Source organism: Trichoplusia ni, chromosome 5, assembly GCF_003590095.1.
Source record: "Trichoplusia ni isolate ovarian cell line Hi5 chromosome 5, tn1, whole genome shotgun sequence".
NCBI lineage: Eukaryota > Metazoa > Arthropoda > Insecta > Lepidoptera > Noctuidae > Trichoplusia > Trichoplusia ni.
In genome coordinates this window covers 1,222,178-1,243,274 of record NC_039482.1, presented here as the reverse complement: position 1 = coordinate 1,243,274, position 21,097 = coordinate 1,222,178, and the positions used below count along the sequence as shown (strand labels likewise).

At 33.7% G+C, this 21,097-nt stretch overlaps 1 protein-coding gene across 1 annotated transcript in view; it reads right to left on the bottom strand.

Moving 5' to 3' along the window:
• LOC113493970 overlaps window positions 1-21,097 on the bottom strand; it is a 112,170-nt gene that overhangs the window by 59,349 nt on the left and 31,724 nt on the right. The gene's annotated exons all lie outside the window — the stretch shown is intronic.

Genomic DNA, 21,097 nt, shown 5'->3' with positions numbered 1-21,097 from the left:
AACTAAGAACATATCAGTTCTCAGAAAGGGAACAAGGAAGCAATATGACAGTAGCAAGAAAGAAAACAAACGACAGGACACGTCTAATTCTAAAAACAAAGACTCACGAACAAGGAAGTCGAGAACTAACATTAGCAAAAAGTATTTCATCGGAAACAGCTACATGGTACAAATAAACTTCTGGCCGTGACTGTCTGTACACAGAGAGTCTAAATAACAGGAAGTTCGGTTCATTTTGTTCATCAGTGTACGAAGATAAACAAAAGAAAGTCGAGTTGACCTGCATGCGACGGTCTCCGGCCAGAGATAACTGATAAACATTTCTCTGTATTGTCAGGGGGCCGCCGCCAATTCAGAGCTTCGCAGATGACAGACTTTGTTGGCAGATAGTTTGATCGGGGCTTGCTAAGTTTTTTTTTTCGTATGGTTGATGTACAGCCTGGTGACATCGTTTTTTTAACAGCTCCTAGGTATCTTTGGAGAATTCTCAAGTTGTTTTCTTTGCTAAGTTACTAGATATTATTTCAGAGAATTTGAGTGTTTTTCACCAAATCGACTAGTGTTTGGGTATTAAACGTATTTAAATGACGTCCGAGCTATTGACAGCATATAGATGGCTGTTCAATTTGTGTAATGGAAACTGCTTTACATCTTGTGACGCGTTGTCTTACTTCAACAGGGTCATAAATTAAAGACCGTTGATAGTTTCCAGGCCGCCTAATTTAATAATTGTCGACCTTTCCACAAAGGCAATCATAATCAGCCTGTCCATTACAACTATATTAATCAACCAAGTAAGCTATATTAACAATGATTAGACTACTCCATAATCTGGAATGCTGGTCCAAAATAGCAGATAGAATAGTATCGGAATATTCCCTTTGTCTGGCATAACTAGGGACGCATTAATACGAAGTTTACACGTACCATTTATGGTCACTTCATCAATAATTAATGTTTTATTAGATTACGTTGACAATAATATATAAGCTTTATTAAGTAGATTGTCGGTTGGATATATTGCTTCTATTATTATATAAGTTTTGTCGATACTATAAATGAAAATAGCTGTAACGGAAAAATAGTATTTAGTACAATAATTTTATGATTGAAATGCCAAAAATTGCCAATAGCAAGATGTTATAAAAAGCTTTTTATACTTCTTGCTGATAGTTACGGTACGAAAGATATTCTGCTTTAAACGACTGTAGTTATAATGTAGTGAAAAGTATCCAAACAATCCAAATCAATAAATATGTCATAAACATGTCCTAAAATACACATAGGCATATAAGTTTCAGCTCAGAAACCGTAGAGTAAGTTCGTAGGAAAAGAAAGTAGCAAAAATATGGCATACAAAATTTAAAAACAGACAAAGAATACGATAAAGTACCGCTTCAAGTAAAAAAACCTCTGAGCCTAACTAGTCCTATAAATGCTTGATGAAATTTTTAGCTTATTCAGGTTAAATTGAAAAAGAATCATCAAAATCAGTTTATCTAGTGTGAAATGTTGAGGTGACAAATATCAAAAAAATTAAACACAGACGAATCAAGAACCCCTGTCTTTTGAAGTCAGTCGGCAAAGTGCTAGTGCAAGCTAAAGTGCAATTACTATGCTATTGCTTTCGCCAGACATAATACCGGTGCGGATTTTCCTAAGATTCTCGGAAACGCGACCTTTACCCCGTTAAAGTTTAATTTGTGACTCGAGTTTCCCCGTAAGTTAAAAGTGTTCCTCGTATATTTAGACTGAGCAACTAAAGCCTAACTTACTTAAGTTAACTCCACTTTCGTTGAACGTGTCAAAACCCGCCACAAGTATCTTAATATTAAATAATTTTCAAGTGTGACTTCTTGAACGTTACTTACTGGGTTCACAATATTATTAAAAGGCTAATTTTATGATATTTTAGGTTAAAAACTATAGAATTAGTTTAAAGACAGCATATATCTGCTTTTTTGCTTCCGGATAAAAGTACTTGGCAAGACAAGCAAAAAGGAAAGAAATACAACTTGCAAGATTTGATATCAGAAAGACGGCAGGTGAAGCCAAAAATAATAGTTTGTAATAGTATCAAGCAGCTTTGCGATACGAAAATAAAAACAGGCCATACAAGAAATTCTCTTTTGTTTTCAAACATAATCGCAAAGAATTGGTAACCAATTCATTATTAATAATATAGATCAAACAATATGCTGCCTAAACCCAAAGTATATGACGACAATATTTGGTTCAGCGCACTATAGCTCAGTGGACGATAGGCGGGGTATACGCGTACAGGCGTCTCACTTTCATTATGATAACAGCTTTGCTTGAACAGCCTATGATACTGGTACTGGAGAGCTCAAATGTCGGCGCCCCTTTGGGCCGAGCACTTGAGCAGCCTCATATATCGCAAGAAGGTTTTACTATTAAACAGCCTCGATACTAACCTATAAATATTATATTCTTCCCCTACCCTTGTTTCATGAAGCACGGATTATAGTCGCGGAAACATACAATACTTTAATTCGATACTAAATTTGAACGAGAATTTACAGTTATAAAATTCCTATTGACTTTTAATCTAAAATATAAATTAGTTTGGCACCTCACAAACACCGCATTATTCATTCATGATCGGATAAATATATTCCATGTGCAGCCGTTACCAATTTTAGCGATGTGTGTTATTTTCCAATAAAATTTACAACCAGTTCATATTCGTTAGAGCTAAATTTAACAATGATTTTGGAGTATTTTGTAACTAGGAATAATGAAATAAGTTATTTTCTCTAGTGCGCTACTTCAAAACGCATTCGAATTAAAACAATTAGACGAAGTGAATAAGTTTGTACAAAGTTGCCGGGCATCGTGTCTTGCGACGGCGACCAGAGCAAGAAGATTGCTCTTCTAATTGAGTTATCTATTAGTTTTTATTACCTCTTGACCTGAATTTACTTCGTCTTTCCTAAAAATAAGTATTAAATTGAACCTTCTAGGGAAATGAAAAGGTAATTAATTATTTTCTTTCTATTCTTTGCGTGGATTGTCTCTTGGCAATTGCTCGTATGTCATTTGAAAAACTAAATTGACGTTTTTAGTATAGAATAGTGACTCAATATAATGTTATTTTCTCGAAAATATCATTTGTACCATATTAGCTGTTATTTGAGCGAACTATGTTATGTCTCCGGGTAAATGATTTCTCAAATATTTTGCCTAAATGATAAACATGCTGGGTTTTTGAAAATATGATATGTCTGATAGTTTATTATTATGTTGCAATTGACCAAACATCCTAAGTTATGCAAATAATTATTATTTAACTTTTTTGTTTACAATAGTTTTTCAGGAGAAATTTTAATAAAATATTTAGTTTGTCAAATGTCTATCTTCAAGTTATGAAACTTATTTTTTCCTTAACATATACGTATTATTATATTTTTAGTTGTAAGAACCCTATTTAATAAATAAATAAATGACGTTATTTTCGTCGGATTGATCTAAACGAAATTGAAGAGTGATCTTATATTATAATCTCTTGTTTTTCTATCATCTTACTCATTTCTTGGAAAAGTCCCGATAAAATGTTTGCAAAAGAAAAACAAAATAAAATTCATGGCTTATGCTCACAAAAACTTCTCACGCTGTTCATAATTGTTAGGCAAAAAGCGTAAAGTTGACTTCTAGGAAACCGATTTTTCTCGAACGAATATTCTGAAGTATTCTCAAATCCCGTTGTTGAATTATAAATATTTCTCTCCTCATTTTCTGTGGCATCATCAATATTTAAAAATACTGAAAATGAATGATGATGAAGTGAATTACAAATTTGATAATAGGAGGAGTAAAAAGATAAAAATCGTAGTGATTAGAGACGTTACACGAATTCGTCAAACGACATCTTAATTTTTGTTAACGCGATCAAATAATCTATATGGTTGAACATTGTATCCGACGCGCTAGTTAGTCTTTTAAATCAAATACCCATTTTTCCAACTAGAATCTTAATGCACAAGAAAGCGCCTTCAAGAACACGATTCAAATCATAGATACACGGCAACATGAAATATTAACAGCAAGTTAAAGTTGCTATGTTTTGCCATAACACGTCGTTTCCATGCAAAGCATCGTGTGCTCACAAGAATTTGTTATTATAACTTCCAAGTTGGAAAGTTACGGTGATACAACATTCTGTACTGGTACTTAAATATATGTCGTAACATGTTAAAAACAGTTCATCATACACGGGTGACTAAGCTTTCTTAGTATCATGATGTATGTTATAGGCTGGTGTTAAAACTTCTTGGAGATATTCTTGTATGATAATAAAAATGTTGTCGCCAGCCAGTGTTTTGGTGTACGAAATTTAAAAAGGTTGAATTAATCGAGTTCTTCAAAAATCGAAGACCATGTGGGTTTATAGATTAATTTTTTTCATGGACATGGATTATACAAAGCTATTATAAGGTTTGCTGTAATAACTACTGATTCACCAGTGTCTGCCCGTCTGTTACCAGGTTTCATATCACGTACAGTGATAGCTAAAAAGTAATTGAGGTTAAGCTTTGGTAGGTAAGGTTCGATGATCATCTATCAAAATTATAAGAAACACATAACCAGTTTTTATTACTTTTTGTTATTTTCACTCAAAGTTGCTAAGCTTTTACCACAGAATATTGAATAGCACTGAATTACACCTACAGGTACGACTTACAGATTGGATTTATTTTAGGAACTACCAAATAAGATTACAATACTTCTTCACTATTATTCTGATCAATGTAGATTGTCAACGTCCTACAGTACCGAGTCTATAAATAGTCCTTTGTTATCTATCTGTCAAAAACTTTTCGTAAATCGAATTTCGAATAACCAAGTGAAAGTTTCACTGTTTTTCTTAACTTAGTATCAAGCTGAATATGTTATACAGATAAAGTTGCAAATTGTAGCAAAGTGTGTCAGAATGTTGTCGTTTAGTTGTCCTCTATTTAAACACTGTTGAGTTTAGTTACGAAAATGTCTGCTGGAACTTATTTAATAAACAAAATGACGTGCAGTCGTCGTGAATGTGCGAGTTCTGTTGAGTTGTGCCGGTATTCACGATGTGGAAAGTGTGCTAAGAGGGTTCCAAATTATGTAATTAGTTCACTGCTTTAATGGTCTCTGATTGTTAGATTTCCGCACTCAAAAGGTAAAGGCGGTACCATATTGCTCTTATGAGGCTCTACTGTCTATGAGTCAGTTGTAATTTTCAGATAGCGAATTTCTGTTCTCGCTATAACTGAGATGAAACGTATTTTTATTAGTTTTTACAGAAACCCCAGTGTTGCAATTCAAACTCCCACTCACCAGCTGTAAAGATTATTGGACATTATTTTAGAAATGTACAAATGATACTATTATTAGAACCATCACTATAACACATCTTTTAATAGCTACATTGAAAATGTGCGGAATAAATCAAACTAAGCATTTTCCACGAAAACCGAGGACCGAACTAAACTGGAACATTATCAAACTTCTGTGTGAATAAATACAATGTTTCATCTCATTAAATATTCTGAGACTCAAAGCTCATTGAACTCTGCATAAACGACAGGAGAGAGTAAAAAGGCGTCACGATAATATCGTTCTTAATGTAGTGACATTAAAAACCTACTGCATGTACTATTCTTAAACTTTTCGAAGTAATATTTTGATGTAGAAATCTTCGTTTAAATGTAAAATTAGGACTTTTGAAGTGGCGAAATATCAGTGATATATTTGTCGGAATTGATCGAGGTTTTTAATATCTACTATACCTATGTAGGGAACTTTTAAGACTATTGCGTTTGGCTTTCTAGGAACTGGTTGCTTAGAAAAATGTTTTACGGTGGTTACAGTAATGAAAGAGGAGATGCGTAAATCATCATCAGACACGCGGATGAAATCTCGCGCGACAGGTAATTTTTAAAAGGAATGTTTTTTTTATCTTGCAGTAATATCTGTTTGTAATAAATTCTCTTGTTAACTGCACCAGTTTTCGTCAAGGGTTTTCCAATATTCTATGAGACCTCGATATCCGCCGACTGCCCTTTACCACAGCCGATCCTTCAGATGACTTAAAGCTTTGTTACGTCAATAATTAGAAAGTGCTCTCCGATCAAACATTTTGCTACACTGTCAACTGCTAAATGAATTTTATATTTTGGAATTTTGTATTTGGTGGTTGGCCAGGTTTGTTAGGTTTCCAATCTTATATCGTTACCCGCTTCCCTACCCACCTTAGCATTCTCATATATTTTCTCAATATTTCTTTGTACATTGTTAAATCTTTGTAGAGCTAACAAAAGCGCATACAATTGCTTCATTATAAAGTAATTATAAAACATAACAGCAGCAGAACCTTTAATCAAACATAATTTCTCCAAGTACTCGCTACTAAGTGTACTTCAAACAAGAAATTAATGCTTAAATACTTCGCAAGCATCACTACACTTGAAAGAGTTCACGTTAAATAGAAATAACTTTATCTTAGTTGCTTCATTTAAAATTCCCGTAGTTTTCTCTTACAATATCATAATTAACGGAGTTATTTTTTAAATTGTATCTGTAATTATGAACAGTTTATTTGATTTAATTAGTGTTTGAATGTATGACGTCATGAGGTTTTATCTCTCTCGTTTGATGTGCTCATAACAAAGCGCCGAAATGACGACGTCTGTTCGTTACAGCCGTCAAGAGCTTACATGGCCGTCGAAACACGGTGCTATTGTTATAGGAATTCGTGCTTATCTGATGTTTGTGACATAAGATCACAGAGTTCAGTACGGTTTGTACCTACCTAGACGATATGTTTATACAGAACCCATTCTTGTATTTATTAAAATAAATAACCATTCTTTTCGCAAAACAATTCTCAATAAATACTGTCGTTATATAAAATCTGTAAGCACTGTCTTCGGTTAACCGATGTTTTACTGGAAATATGACAACAGTTTACAAGTAGCCCCATAAAAGATGGCAACAGTTATCGTCATCTGATATAAACTAATTTTATTCACCGATTTTTTCCATGATTACTTAGAACTTGTAACCCAGACATTTTATTCAATTAGCTTTAAAAATCAAGAAACTTTAATACTAATATTGACAACTCCTCCCTCTTCACTGCTTACAGTATGATTTCGACGAAAACGTTTTACATTTGTTTCAATGACAAACATCAATACTGAATTTCATTCGAATAACTTTAAAAATGGCATAGCTACATACTTACTTTGAATGCCCTTTTAATAAATTAGTCCACTCATTTTCAAAACTTATGAAAGAAAATATATGAAAATCTTCAAGTTTCTACTTTTTTAGTTTGGTCAGTCAGACAGTTTTTCCTTTTAGATTATAGACTGAATGAACCTCTTTGGTGATACATGATTTTATATTTTATTTCCTATTAGGACTACCTATTCCGATTTTTAATGCATCTATAAACTCGTAAAGAATTTGCGGTGGTTAAATATGACCAGATTCAGTTGGATCACGCTGTGCACCGCTGTGAACCTTCAATCCCTGTAGAGTCGTAATTACTTAGCGCGGTTTCCATCTGGCTGAACGTTGCGGATTTATGCCGCCTTTGAACCGAACCGTACCGCGAAGAAGTTGCACTTTTCCTTAAGCCACTGTAAAAGCACTAAACACATTTGGTAATTACTTCCTCTGGCATTCAACTCCAAAGATTCTTTAAAAATCTACCATTTTTAGTAGACGCTGATATGTAACGAAAATCAATCCAAAACAAAAATATTATAAAAATAACCTAAATCCAAAATTCTAATTATATATTATCTAAAAATGTCACGTGACTCAGTAACCACGTACAGAGTAAAACAATTTTTATACGAAAATACCTGCCGTCGTAATTAAATCAGGGAATTGGGAGTAGCTCACGAAAATAATTTTTATTGCGAAATGTCTTAAGTGAATTTAAAGGGAAACAAATTAAATCATGTTTGCTGCAGGGATCGCGTGTGAAACCAATATTTATCCGGATCTTGAAGTGGGTCTTGAAAATGATGCGGAATATTTGTGTGTACTTTTCCCCTCTCACAGCGTCCAAGGGATGGAAGGTACCGTTCACTATAATAACTACTTTCATAGTTATTTTTTAACAACGTTGTTATTTCTAGATCGGGATGCTTACTAAACGTTTATACCCTTTTGTATTGTATCATACGTCAGTAACATTAAAATGGTCAACACTTTTATCCTATTGTCACAAGTTCGGGCCATCAAAGTAAAATGTTAGACGGGTTTGTTTTCAAAACTAACTGGCAACGAACCTTTGAAAATTGGCAAACAAGCAGCAATAACTCCTAAGGCTACGAGCTGCGTGCCCACATCTCTGAAGCTATATTTAGAGGGCGTGGGGTGGAACGGAAAAATCGTACTAGTTGAGGTACATTGCGTTGCCGCGCGGCTATGCTATCATTAATAACCGATCGTTCCCGTCAAAGTAACGCAACATATTCGATATTATAGCATCATCTCGATCGTTTCATGGGGTAAGAGAAGATCATGAACAAACGTCTAAAGCCCATGCTGATAATGATGTTATGTCCAAATAAAATAATTGTAAACAACAATTAGATTTCAATACATTATAATCTCCTTTACTCGCGAATATCAGAGACAACCGTAGTAAAAGATGAAGAACATTGAGAACATTGTTATGTGGAGAGATTTTAAATTATTCTTGAATTAATTTTCGACTTCACTGTCAAACACCGTGTGATGATTTTTACCATGTGCTTTAAAAAAAATTGAATCCTAATAAATAACCAACATTTAAATAAGGTTAGAAATCTAATAAAAACATTGCTGACTGTGACCCAGACAATTTTTTATCTAACTAATGCCGACTTTAGTAGATAAACCCTAACAGTAGTTTCTAGCTCACTGGTTGTAAAATGCAAGGCGAGGTCAGGGTTAGTCGGGCAGACAAGCGTTATAAACTTAACCCGGCATAGTTTTCTATTCGACTCGACCTTAATAATAACTGCATTCTTCATGCATTACGCTCGGGACGCGCGATAAATTACCTAATCAGGCTACGATGCGAAACGTCCTAGATACTGCCGGCAAATAGAATATCTTCTTTAAAACTATGTAGGTATTTTAGGACTCGTAAGTAAAAGAAAATATCTTTTGAAAACTTAAAAATCTTTTGTTTATACTCGTATAGTAATTATTTGTCTTCTAAAAATGTTTTATGCAGTCCGTCTGTATGTCGTTTAGAACTTAAAAATCATTTAACTGTTTTCGCGAATGTTGGTAAAGTGAGCCTATGTGATATTATGATAATAATCTAAGGCGTAGTACCTAAATACCAAGTTCCATCGAAGTCTTTCAGACATCTGGGCATGAAGTAGTCACAAACATACATACTCAAATACTTTCGCACTTATAATATTAATGCGATTAAGCACACTAACCTCAGCTCTCAAACCCAGCCTAATTAAATACGGCTTAAAACAAAACATCAATTAATAATATTCATAAGAGCACAATACAAAACGCATTCAATGATAAAATACCAGTTAATTGCTCAAAATTGCTTTCATACCTATCGGGTGAAAACATGCCTAATTGAATACAAACTGAATGGCTTGCGTACTTTGTTAGTGCAGTTTAGGTAGCTAAATATTTGCTAATGAACTATGTACTTATGCTGTGTGAGGGTAAATTGTTCCCTTGGCAAATGCCGCGTACAACAAGAACAATTTACCTTTGAACCTTTACAGACAAATTTAGTGAATCATTTTTAAGTAGCATTGCAATTATAGCTTACGCCTGTACTCAACTCACAACTGGCTCCATTGTAAGTTCGACTGTCTGATAGTCCAGCTGTGTGTCATAAAATGTGACAGCAAACGTTGTTTTTCCTAATGATTTATTTCTAGTTGTATGTATTTTTTAATGCCACATTATAAAAAAATAAAAACAAAAAAAAATCGTCCAAAAAATTAAATATATTTTTTTAGTGTCAGCAACCCTTATCATTTAGGGGTATGAAAAATAGATGTTGTTCTATTCTCAGACCTACCCAATATGTATAAAAAAATATAAAAATCGGTCGAACCGTTTCGGAGGAATACGGTAACTAACATCGTGACACGGGAATTTTATATATTAGAAGAATATTTATTTCTGTCTCCGCTATAAGTATACTGAACTAAAGATCCCGGTCAAGCATCGATAGTTACGGTCATAAATTCGTTGAAAGGTGACTAATTTTTAGGGTGGGTCCACCAACAACCCTGATACGGACTTTAAGTTAAGCTGCTTCAGGAAGCAAATAATGAAAGCTGTGATTACGTAGTGTTGAGTAAAAAGTAGTCTATGGATTATACAGGAGATAAGTTCCTGCCTGGGATCGGAGTAGTTTGTATCGCGACCCAGTGGTCTCAGGTAAAAGGAAAGGGTGAAGCACCCCAGTTTTAGCCTGTAAGAGGCATACCTCTCCGACTTCCTCAGAGCAGAGAAAGTCAATGAGAATTTCTCCGGAAAGAAAAAAATAAACCCAGATATTTCTTTGCATTCATCTAACCGCTTGAGTTCAAAAGTGTTATAAATATCCTAGTTCCACTGAGTTTTCCAAAACTAAAAACCAATGAACATATAAAAATGATACAAGTTTATGTGTTAAAGTTAATCAAACGAATACAATGTAGCTTTTAAATTTCAAACCTAGAATCACAACATCGGTCTTAATTTCCGTGCATTTTATAGTTTTCAACTAATTACATCCACGAGGAACTACAAAGGTAAATGTTAAGTGAATTTAAATGAATCTGGCTAATTGTTTTCATTGTTTTAAAGTTCAGAGATCGTACTAAAGCTTCACAAATTTTATTACAATAAGCTTAATTATTTCCAGAAAGCCGATTACGATTATTTGATATTAATCAGGGGATAACTTTTATCCGTCATTAAAACGGTTTTAAACTGAATTATATTAATTTATGCATGCAAACATTTTGCTGGAGATCTTTCGTATTTCGTTCCAAAAATCAAAAGCTTACAAACAATGAAATATTATAAATTGTGTAAATGGAATAATAAATTAATATGATTGAGATATGATTAAAGTATATTTATCACGAGTGTTCGTGTGCTATCGGCGGACTTTTCAATGCGTATGAAGTACATTGTATGCATTCTTTAACATTTTTCAGAGCAAGGTAAGCAGAAGATTTCTGCGATCCCTTTAGCGAATGCAAAGTGGTTACAGTTCCTGATATCGGTTTGCTACGGAAAGAGGTTTAAACTAGATTTCCTAAATCGATTTCTTACATTTTCATTTTATCGTAGCTTCGACTGATTTTACCTCAGTACTTGGATGTATAGCGCTTGGTAACTGTAAATGCTGACGTCTTATCAATTGACGTTTCATTTTTAAAGGCGTTTGTCCTACTGTAACCTAACGGAGTCTTATTGACACTATTATTACGATATGTAACAAAATCACTAAAAATAAGAAACAATATTTACACAATAATTCGAATCGAAATTTGTTCTATCTATTTATGCCAATTAATTTTAAGGATATTCTCCTAAAATCTTATCTGTATTTACTGTACCCTAAATTATTACTAATTTTGTCCAATGGTTAAAGGAGCATCGATACATGACGACGTGGTTTTGCGCCGAGAGGCTTCTCCCGTAATAATAATTGCCGTGACAACGTATCTTACTTGTTCCCAATAGGCCAACGTAGCGTAGCAATATCGTAGTACGTAGTAACTAGAACGTAAACGAACAACTGAACCGAAATATAATATGATTAATATAGACTATTTCAGTGAATAAATCTAACGACAACCCTGATTGAAAGCGATGTTACTAGTATTAATATTGTGAAGTTTAGTCTCCATGCAATCTTCGCACGTATTTTCCAATGCTATCTCAAAGAAAATCCTTGATAACGCTTGGCTATTGTTTTATCCTTGGCCTGGTATGATACGTTAACCTTTCTATAACTTTAGCAGAATACAAATAGTTCCAAACGAAAATAGAACATCGAAACATTTTATAGGCAGCCAGGCCAGGTAGCCAGCGTAGTCAATTCGTAGCAATCATTGTAGCCGTACTACGCTAGGCTACGTATCTGCGTAGCGCGTTCTACCATATTAATGTCTTGAAGTAGCGAATGTTAAATTTCTTTGAAGAAGTTTATTTATACTTTGGAAAGCTGTTAAACAAACTCAGGTTCGAAGTATTTCGATAGAAATTTTACCGTCATACGATTACAAGACTATCACTATTTAAAAATAACCGATATAGTCCATGTAAAGGAAATGTAGCGACATTTTATCTGATAAAACACGGGGAACGTTATGCAATATATATCGTAGAAAGTGCAAGCTCAAGGATATCATAGAAATTTCTCTTATAAATTTTCTTCAAGTTTTCTACGCAACACTTTCCATCAATTTAATAGACACGTTACTTGCTCCTTCAAAAGAGATCTCATTTAAATATGTAGTGAGGCTGAGCTATATTATGCGCTTCTAGGAAAAATGGGAGAGTGTAAGTATTGTGAGGTGAAACAGAAGACGAGGCGTTATAATACTGTTGAAGCTGTGGATGTAAAACGTAGAGCATACAATGTAGAGCAGCGTCACATTTCTTTATTGTGAATCTAAGTTATGTTGTTGACATGTTTTTTGCCTAAAATACACTAGCCTGATCAGCAGCGTGCTATCACCCGCATCGGGTGCATGTCAGGGAAAAACAGAGCGCTATCTGACAAGCCCAATTTAAAAGACTGAATAATTCAAAGGAAAATTTTAGCTCGGTTTTTCCTCACACACTGTTTCTTTTTTAGCGAACTGAAACCTTTCTGTGCAATTGTGGTTTTTTTAGAAAGAAAGGTTTAATAATAAAGGTAAAGGTTTAATACTTTAATGAAAAATAAATAACTTTATATGTAATGAAAATTACACACTAACCGTGAATTGAACGGTCATAAAGATAATACTGGCATTCCCGGTGCTGCTAACCCATCAATTCATAATTCACCCCTCGGTTTGACTATCACACAGAATCAATCAACGCTGCTATAGACAAATGTATTCATCCAAGTTTCGCTCCAATTCGGCATGTATTAACACTACATATGCAGCGTTTGAGTAACCCTGAATCATTTATTTTTCATTTTCTCAAATAAGCCAGTATTTGATCAGCTGACAGACGTCAACGATCACGATTATCGACGCTTTTTTCATTGGTATGCGGTGATCGAACATTGAGATTTTCATATTGAAACCTGTGATAATTTATTTGAGAACGGCAATTCGAGTCACGTATTTCAATGCGTGCCCTTAATAGGTACCTATAACGCAGCCACGAGGCATTTCGAAATAATCGCAATCGCAAGCAGAATTATTGAAATCGATGAATCCAAATTCCGACCGCATATCGCGGTTTGTTATGAAAAGCTCTAGAACAGATAGGTTCCACGTCTCTGCGTGTCTAACTCTGAACGTGCTCAATACATTTACTACCCGGACCATATTGATATAAATCTCACTTCAGTTCAGACGCGACCAGATTGCCCTCTGCCATCCATCAACATATTTCGCAATTCCGCTCCTATTTGGCCGCGGTGAAGTACGTGTACTTTGTTATATTTCAAACGTATTTCTCATTGTCCGCAGTGTTCACATTTGTAAAAATAAAATGCATTTTCGTATTTTAAATTTCTAATAAAAAGCCAGCGCACCTCTTTCCTATTTCAAGCGCCACTTGGCCGCTATAAAAACATTTCAAGTTTTCATAGCGTAATTTATTTCAAGACAGTTGCAATGATATATGTTTTTTTTAAATGTTTATTTCGGAAAGGTACTTTTGAATACTTTAACAGTCTTTTGCATGCATTGCTCTTCAGTCGAGTGACTGCTGGTACTTGGCTCGTTATCGATAAATCGAAGTGAAGGAACAATTATAAGCACTGCAGCGCCAACAGGTTGCCTTTTGAAGCATGTTATCAGTGCACGGGGTCGCTGACTTCTGCCATTAATGCAAAACATAAGTCGCTCTACAATACCGCGGGAGAGGATAATCCCTCTTCTATTTTCGCTATCGTTCGCCGCACAGCATTTTGTACGTAAAATCGCATTTAGCTTTTTTTTTGCACTTTCATGAATTTTATTTGAGTCAGACTTGGTGATACTATAGGGTAGTTGACTAATTTTGAAAAACAAATTCATAGTGTGCCTCATGGTCTAATTTAGCTGAAATATGAATATTTCAGTAAAATTCAATCTGTTACATATTATATTTTATATTTTTATGAACTATTTGACATTATGGCTAAAAAACACGATAAACTGTCATGGCGACTCGTGTTACGTCACGATATGCTAAACAAAGAACTGTTTGGTTGAGTGGATAACAAGTTTTTACAAATTATCTTTTAAAATGGATCACAAGTTTTATAAATATTGTTTAGTACCTCAGTGGGAACGTTCTACAATCAAAACACCAAAAAAACAATTTGTACATGTGCCTCAAAAGGAACCAATACGGAAAAAGTGGCTACAACTTGCAAGTCGTTACGTAAATGTAGCTTCGGATCCAAAATGTATCTTTGCGAGGATGATTCGACGTAAGTTTGAACTTTCTCGCTATTAATTATGTTCTTTAAATATATAAATGTTCCGAGACTAGTTTTTATTAGGTTAGAATTTTTATTGTAATATTTCTCTAACAAACTAAAACTTAACTTATAACTTAACTTGTGAAAAATGCTCCCAACATGATGACATCGATCTTGAACAGATTATTGCTATTTGGTTTTTAAAACCCGCTTCCATTATAACAAACTCTTAACTAAACCGGCACTTTTTGTAATAACAATAAATTAACAGAGATTATCAACAAAACAAATCAAAACACAAGTAGACGCGCAGTAGAGTATTATGACCACGATATGTCAATAATATTGTCAAATGTCAAGTTTGCTTTGTGTTGCAACAAGTGACGTCACGCGCCGTGATTGGCGTTCGTTGTCACGTGACTAATGACAGTATTTCTGGAATGTTATTTCTCAAAAATATTAAATAATCATGATTTATTTAATCACTGTGATCGTTTTTTCACATTAACAAATATTAAGCTACCATAAAAAATAGAAATCTTCAAAATATTTGCTCACTGTCAACTACCCTATTTTTGGGAAGTTATTGCAAGACAGTGTGCCGCAAATCAAACAGAGTTTCCTATAAAATATTTTATTAAACTAAAAGAATTGAAGTTTTTCTTTCGGTATTCATTAATATTCTTTTAAAAACTCTACATTTTTATTGATTTTTAAGTAGAGTACTTTTGTCAATGAATAAAAGCTTTTAACCACGAATGAAAGGAGGAAGTGCTCAATTCATTAAGTATGTTTTTTTGTAGTTTTTAAATCGATTATAATACAATTTTTTGTCTGCTTAGTCTACTTTTTTATTCATCGCTAACCAAATGGCATTTATAGTCATTTATCTAACAAAACTCAAAATAAAGTGGACTACTAAATATTATTTTACGACCTAAAAAATGATCGATCATCCAGCTTCAAACCGATCAGTAGATACCAACATCATTTTAATTTAACGATTTAGGGGCAGATGCACTGCTATTCGTATTTCAATTAAGAGGGCATACCTATCCGTATATGAAAAACTATGGCTTTTAGCCCGTCGAACATTCTCCGTGTAACGAGAATCCGTTGATTGAAAACGGCCTGTGACATCGATGTGATATGGCCGTGAACCAGTACGTGCCATCTGGGGTAATCACAAGGCTTAACACTTAATGGAAATATAGTTAATGTACTGAGTAAATTAGATGGAGTATCCGTGTAAACTAAGGAAGCGACGAGGAAAACTGATACAACTTAATTGAGAACATATTGAATAAAGTGAACGTCAGTTTTTTAAGTAAAACTTATTGTATACGAGACTAGGAGGTAACTGAACGTCAATCTTCGACATTGTGTAGGTTCTATGCGGTTTTTATATATTTTTTATTTTTTAAATCGATGGTTTATAAACAAATCAATCAATTAAAAAAAAAAGCCAGTTACACCAGTTGCGTGTGACGGTAACACGGAATCCTTTTTTAGTTTCTAGGTACCTTTCACTAATTATAAATCACGTCATCGTGTAATTAAAATGCCGCAGATTGTTCAATGCTTCAGGATATTTACATTTTTGATAGGGAAAAAAAAGTATTCTTACAATTTGCGATTTTCTCGGCAAACACTTAAACAACTATAAGCCGACTTAACTAAAAAACGTTTTTCTACATTTACTGTTTTCAATCAACATCGTACTAATGACACCTTTATAATACTGCTGATTGAAATCTGCATTACTTTCTCATGAAAATTATCTTCGCCTACGTCAAATGAGTTAAAGTCACCACAATACGGTACGAGAAATTATAATTTAATTTATTTTAACGCCCTTTCCCTTTGAGCGTACTGGAGCTAGTTTTCACACGGATTTTATTTTCTTTAAAGCAAAAGTTGTACAGGTTTTATGTTTATTCCGTGCTAAGACATTCCGTTCATAGAACTGTACTGTTAATGAAAGTCAATTAATTCAACGAATGAACTTCCCATGATGTAGGAATACTTTGAATACGTCACATTAGGAAGTCGATACATTTGTTATGTACCTTTTTTCCATTCTAAAAATCATTGGATAAAGACTATATAAAAAACAGTTAAAGTCACTTGCAAAGAGGATTGTTTGTCTCTTAATTTATGCCCAGTCTTTTTCTATATTGATTTTCTCTAAGCCACTGTTGTGTGCGAAGAGCGTCGGGTTCCGTAATTCGGCAAGTAGGTTTACTTAGCCAAAGCTTGCGGTAGGTGCGGCTTACGAAATCGATCTGGGATTGTAGCCATTCGGACTCACAAAACAAGAATAAGGCATTCATTTTGATTTTCGATTAAATAAAAACCAGTTTAGGACGTCAGGAAACTTAAAAATAGAATATATGACTTCTTGGAAATATAAAATGAATATTACTAGTCACGAGAATCTGGTATTGGTGCTTGGTGTCTCTAATATATTATGTACTGGACTTAGTACATTTCTCAAAAGTTAGAAAGTTTAATTTGGAATCTCAACTGTCCTTTGTCTGTTATCAATTTTGCAACTTAACGAAGCGAAAGCAAAGTTGAAAACGTCTTCATAATTTGGTTATTAAAAACTCTTTAAATATTCATTATCTAGAATCCGTTGATCTAAGAAAGAGTAATAATTACGGTTCACTTATCAACTAGTATTTAACCTTATCTTTGTAAAAACAACCAATAATCACTATCGCTGATTCCAGAAATAAATACGTCTTAGTTTTTCAAAATCAAGTGTCTTAAAGGCAACTAATATTGTGTACTTGAAACATCCTTCCACTTCAATAATTAAAACAAATAATATCTAGATGACTCAAGTGCTATTAAATTTTCTTTTTAAAATATTATTTCTGACATAATGCCAACAATTGTTGATCCTATTTTCTAATGACCTTCCATTTTCTTGTCGTTCAACAATTGTTCTCAAGTCACGTACATTCTACTGAAGTATTGATCTTAAAGAAACGGCCGACACCCGCAAATTACTAATAATTAGTACCTATGGACAAACTAGTTGTCAAATCGATACTCAGGCTATAAGACGATGAAAAATGTTTCATACAAATATATTGTATGTAGCTTTTGTTGACTCTATTACATTAAACGCCAACTTGACTCTCTACAGCGAATTCAATATTCACGATGTGGTATATCCGAATGAAAACTTTTTTAAGCAAAATCTCAATAAATTTACTCTAACTAGACTTAAAAAAGACTACACTTAGATTGCTCATTGTAAAGTGCTGCTTGCTATAGCTGCGGGAAAAGGAACACAACAGATCTTTGTAGTTCCATTTATAATGTTTATTACATAATAAAAGTAATAAAAGTAAGAAGTTTTCAATTTATCTAAGAAATTGAAAACTCCTTAGATAAACCAATCTTTTATATCAATTGTGAAAGGGTTGGAAAACTTTCCTATATTTTTATTGTGTGGGACATTTTGCAATCGTTTGATAGTTTATATTGAAGGATCCTTAAAAGAGCTTCAAACGGTTCCAAAGTACACGTAATGTTCGTGACAAACATTCTCGACTGTTTCAGTGGCTCTTAGATTTTTATTGCAATAAATTTCCCATCAATTTTATTTGGTAACATTTTAACACGAAATGTATTTATAGATCGGTAAAATTCACGATTTACAAACAGTAATAATTAAAATATAGAAAAACAGTTTTACCGATAGTAAAGCGAAGATTGACTAGTCCGCAAATTGCCAAAAGCAAACAAATAATAATCGAATAACAACTTTTTTAAGTAGAACATTTCTAAATAAAAGTGTTGGCAGATCAACATACGTCATCCAAATTCGCCCGACGTTCACTCGTTTACCTGTTTTACCGGTCTGTATAATTCAACTGCAAAACTGAATTTGATTGCATTCGGTTCTTGATGAAGGTGTCAAATACAGACTAAGTGCAGTGTAAACAGACAAACCAATTCATTAATATCGAACCGCATTAGGGGCCGCAAATAGTGTTCGTCGAGTGCCGCTACAATATACACGAAATATATTGAACTTTTGTATTTTTATTACAATTCAATCGGAAACTTAACAACCCTCTCTTCTGTGATATGCAACCGTTGGATTTAAAATTGCTAACAATTTACTCTTGAAGGTATTTAGGTATAAAATTTTGCCACCGGCAACTTACGGCTTCAGTATTTTTTTATTTTAATTATTAGCTGACCCAGCAAACGTTGTTTCGCCGAATATTTTTTTTTCTTGTTGTATGTATTTTTTAATTCCACATTATAAAAAATAAAAAAATAATTTTATTGTGAGCAATCCTTATTACTTAGGGGGGGGGGGGGTATGAAAAATAGATGTAAGTCCATTCTCATACCTACAGAATACGCATACAAAATTTGGTAAAAATCGGTAAAGCCGTTTCGGAAGAGTACGGTAACTAACATCGTGACACGGACCCTTGATTACAATTTGAACTTGCACTCCTAAAATTTCTCGGACAAGATACTAGCGTTGGCTTGATTTGGAAGCTACTGAGACTACAAAGAATCAAAAATAGATATGAAATAATTCCATACAAAATGAATTAGTGATAAAATAATTATTTCATTATTAACATATTCTGTCTATTTCATGTTAATGTTAAAATTTACTGGCAGGTTGCATGATGTTACTGCCAACAACAGACTGCCGCGGGCAGTTACATATCCTGCTAAACTCTGGCACGTTGATATTGATACGTGACAGATTGAATCTCACTACACTATAGTTAGTTGAATTTGAATACCAGTATGTTCTGTATTCGACATTTAGACACACATTGTTCAAAATAATATACTTCAGTGAGCGATGCAGCTTGTTATTGTAAGCCAAATGCTAGGACTATAGTCATGGCTCCATTAACGTAGGACAGTACATATGTACAGACTCATGCCGTTACCCGTTTGATTATATATAGCATTTGATATTTTATTAGAAGGACTTTTATCACTGAATTTCTGTTAAACGATCAAACTGTTTTTTATATACGTTTAGGTTGCGCTCTGGATGGTTTAGAATAGTAGATTGAAGATTTCCGAATCAGCTCGTATAAGTTAAGCTATTACTCATAATATCTTGCTATTTAATTGTTTTATCTACTTTTTAAAAGCAAAGGCTTTTAATTAGACCATATGTATATCTAAACTCAGTCTAGTTCGACATCTTTGTTAAAGTGAAAGCATTAACCAATATATGAAAAACACGTTGGAACGGAATGCTTGAACTTAAGATCGAAATGCAAACAAGTGATCCATTAAAAAGCGAACCAACTTTTCCGTTCCAATTTTACAACAAGTGTAAAACTAGTTTTGACATATCGGTATCGAGTGCAGAACTTTTGATAATATTATTTCGTACATAAATGCAGTTTTGTGGGGCTATTTTACTACTTTACTTTAGAAGTTTAAGCAATCAAAATGTCCATAAAAACTGATTTTTCTGAGGAACATTAAGTGTCGTTTTTACAATCTGTTATCGAATTCGTATATGAAAAACGACAAATTACGGACATCATTTCTCAAAGACTTTATTTAAAGATTTAATTTAAAAGCTGAAAAGTAATTTCGTTGGATTTATCGAAAATATTTCTTTTTTAATAATTGCTCGACCAATGAAAAGTTATTTATCCATTTCGTCGAGTTGAAAAGTCACTTCATAATTACATTCTATTGACGAGGTGCGCCTCGTCAGTTAGTCCAGAGCAAACTCACAATCAGTGAAATGCAGTTATTTGACAAAGCCAATACAGTTGCTGAAAGGTTTTTGTGTGACGAGAGTACTTTTCGACGGCACTCGTGAGTGGTAAAAACAAACGAAATCCGTATCTAAAACTTCCAACGTATAAAGGTATGCAAAACATTATTTTTAAATGGGTACAGAAAATAATCCTGAATTATCGGCTAAAAATCTTTTTAATTAAGCATTCTTACCGGAGCTAATTAACTTGCGTGTCAACAAAATATTGATCGATTTTCATCAACCATCTGGTGCAATTTCCTATTAACTTTTGTAATTATACCTCGGTCACAATATTCAATCAGGTTTTTACCCTATCCCGTGTAATGGGTAAAACGTAGCAATGTACAAAAGATTTAGGTAAATTTTTTAACCCGTCAGTAATTCGAAAATGTATTCTCGCGAGTTCTTTATGCAGTTTTGAGCGAGGATTCATATCGTGATGGAAATGTTCGAATCGACATTCCATTGCGTAAATCCTCTGAATAATTTATTATTAAATGCCTATCCATGGAATAAAGTAGACAATTAAAAAGTTGAAACTCGACTGACCTGCCAAATAAAGAACTAAGTTGTTTTCGTTTTTTTTTTCATTTCGGTTTGGGATTTAAAACTAAATTGTTACTCTTTTTTTTATTCTTTGCTTACTCGGACACGCGTTGTTCAAAGATTCTTCAGTTAAACAGATTGAG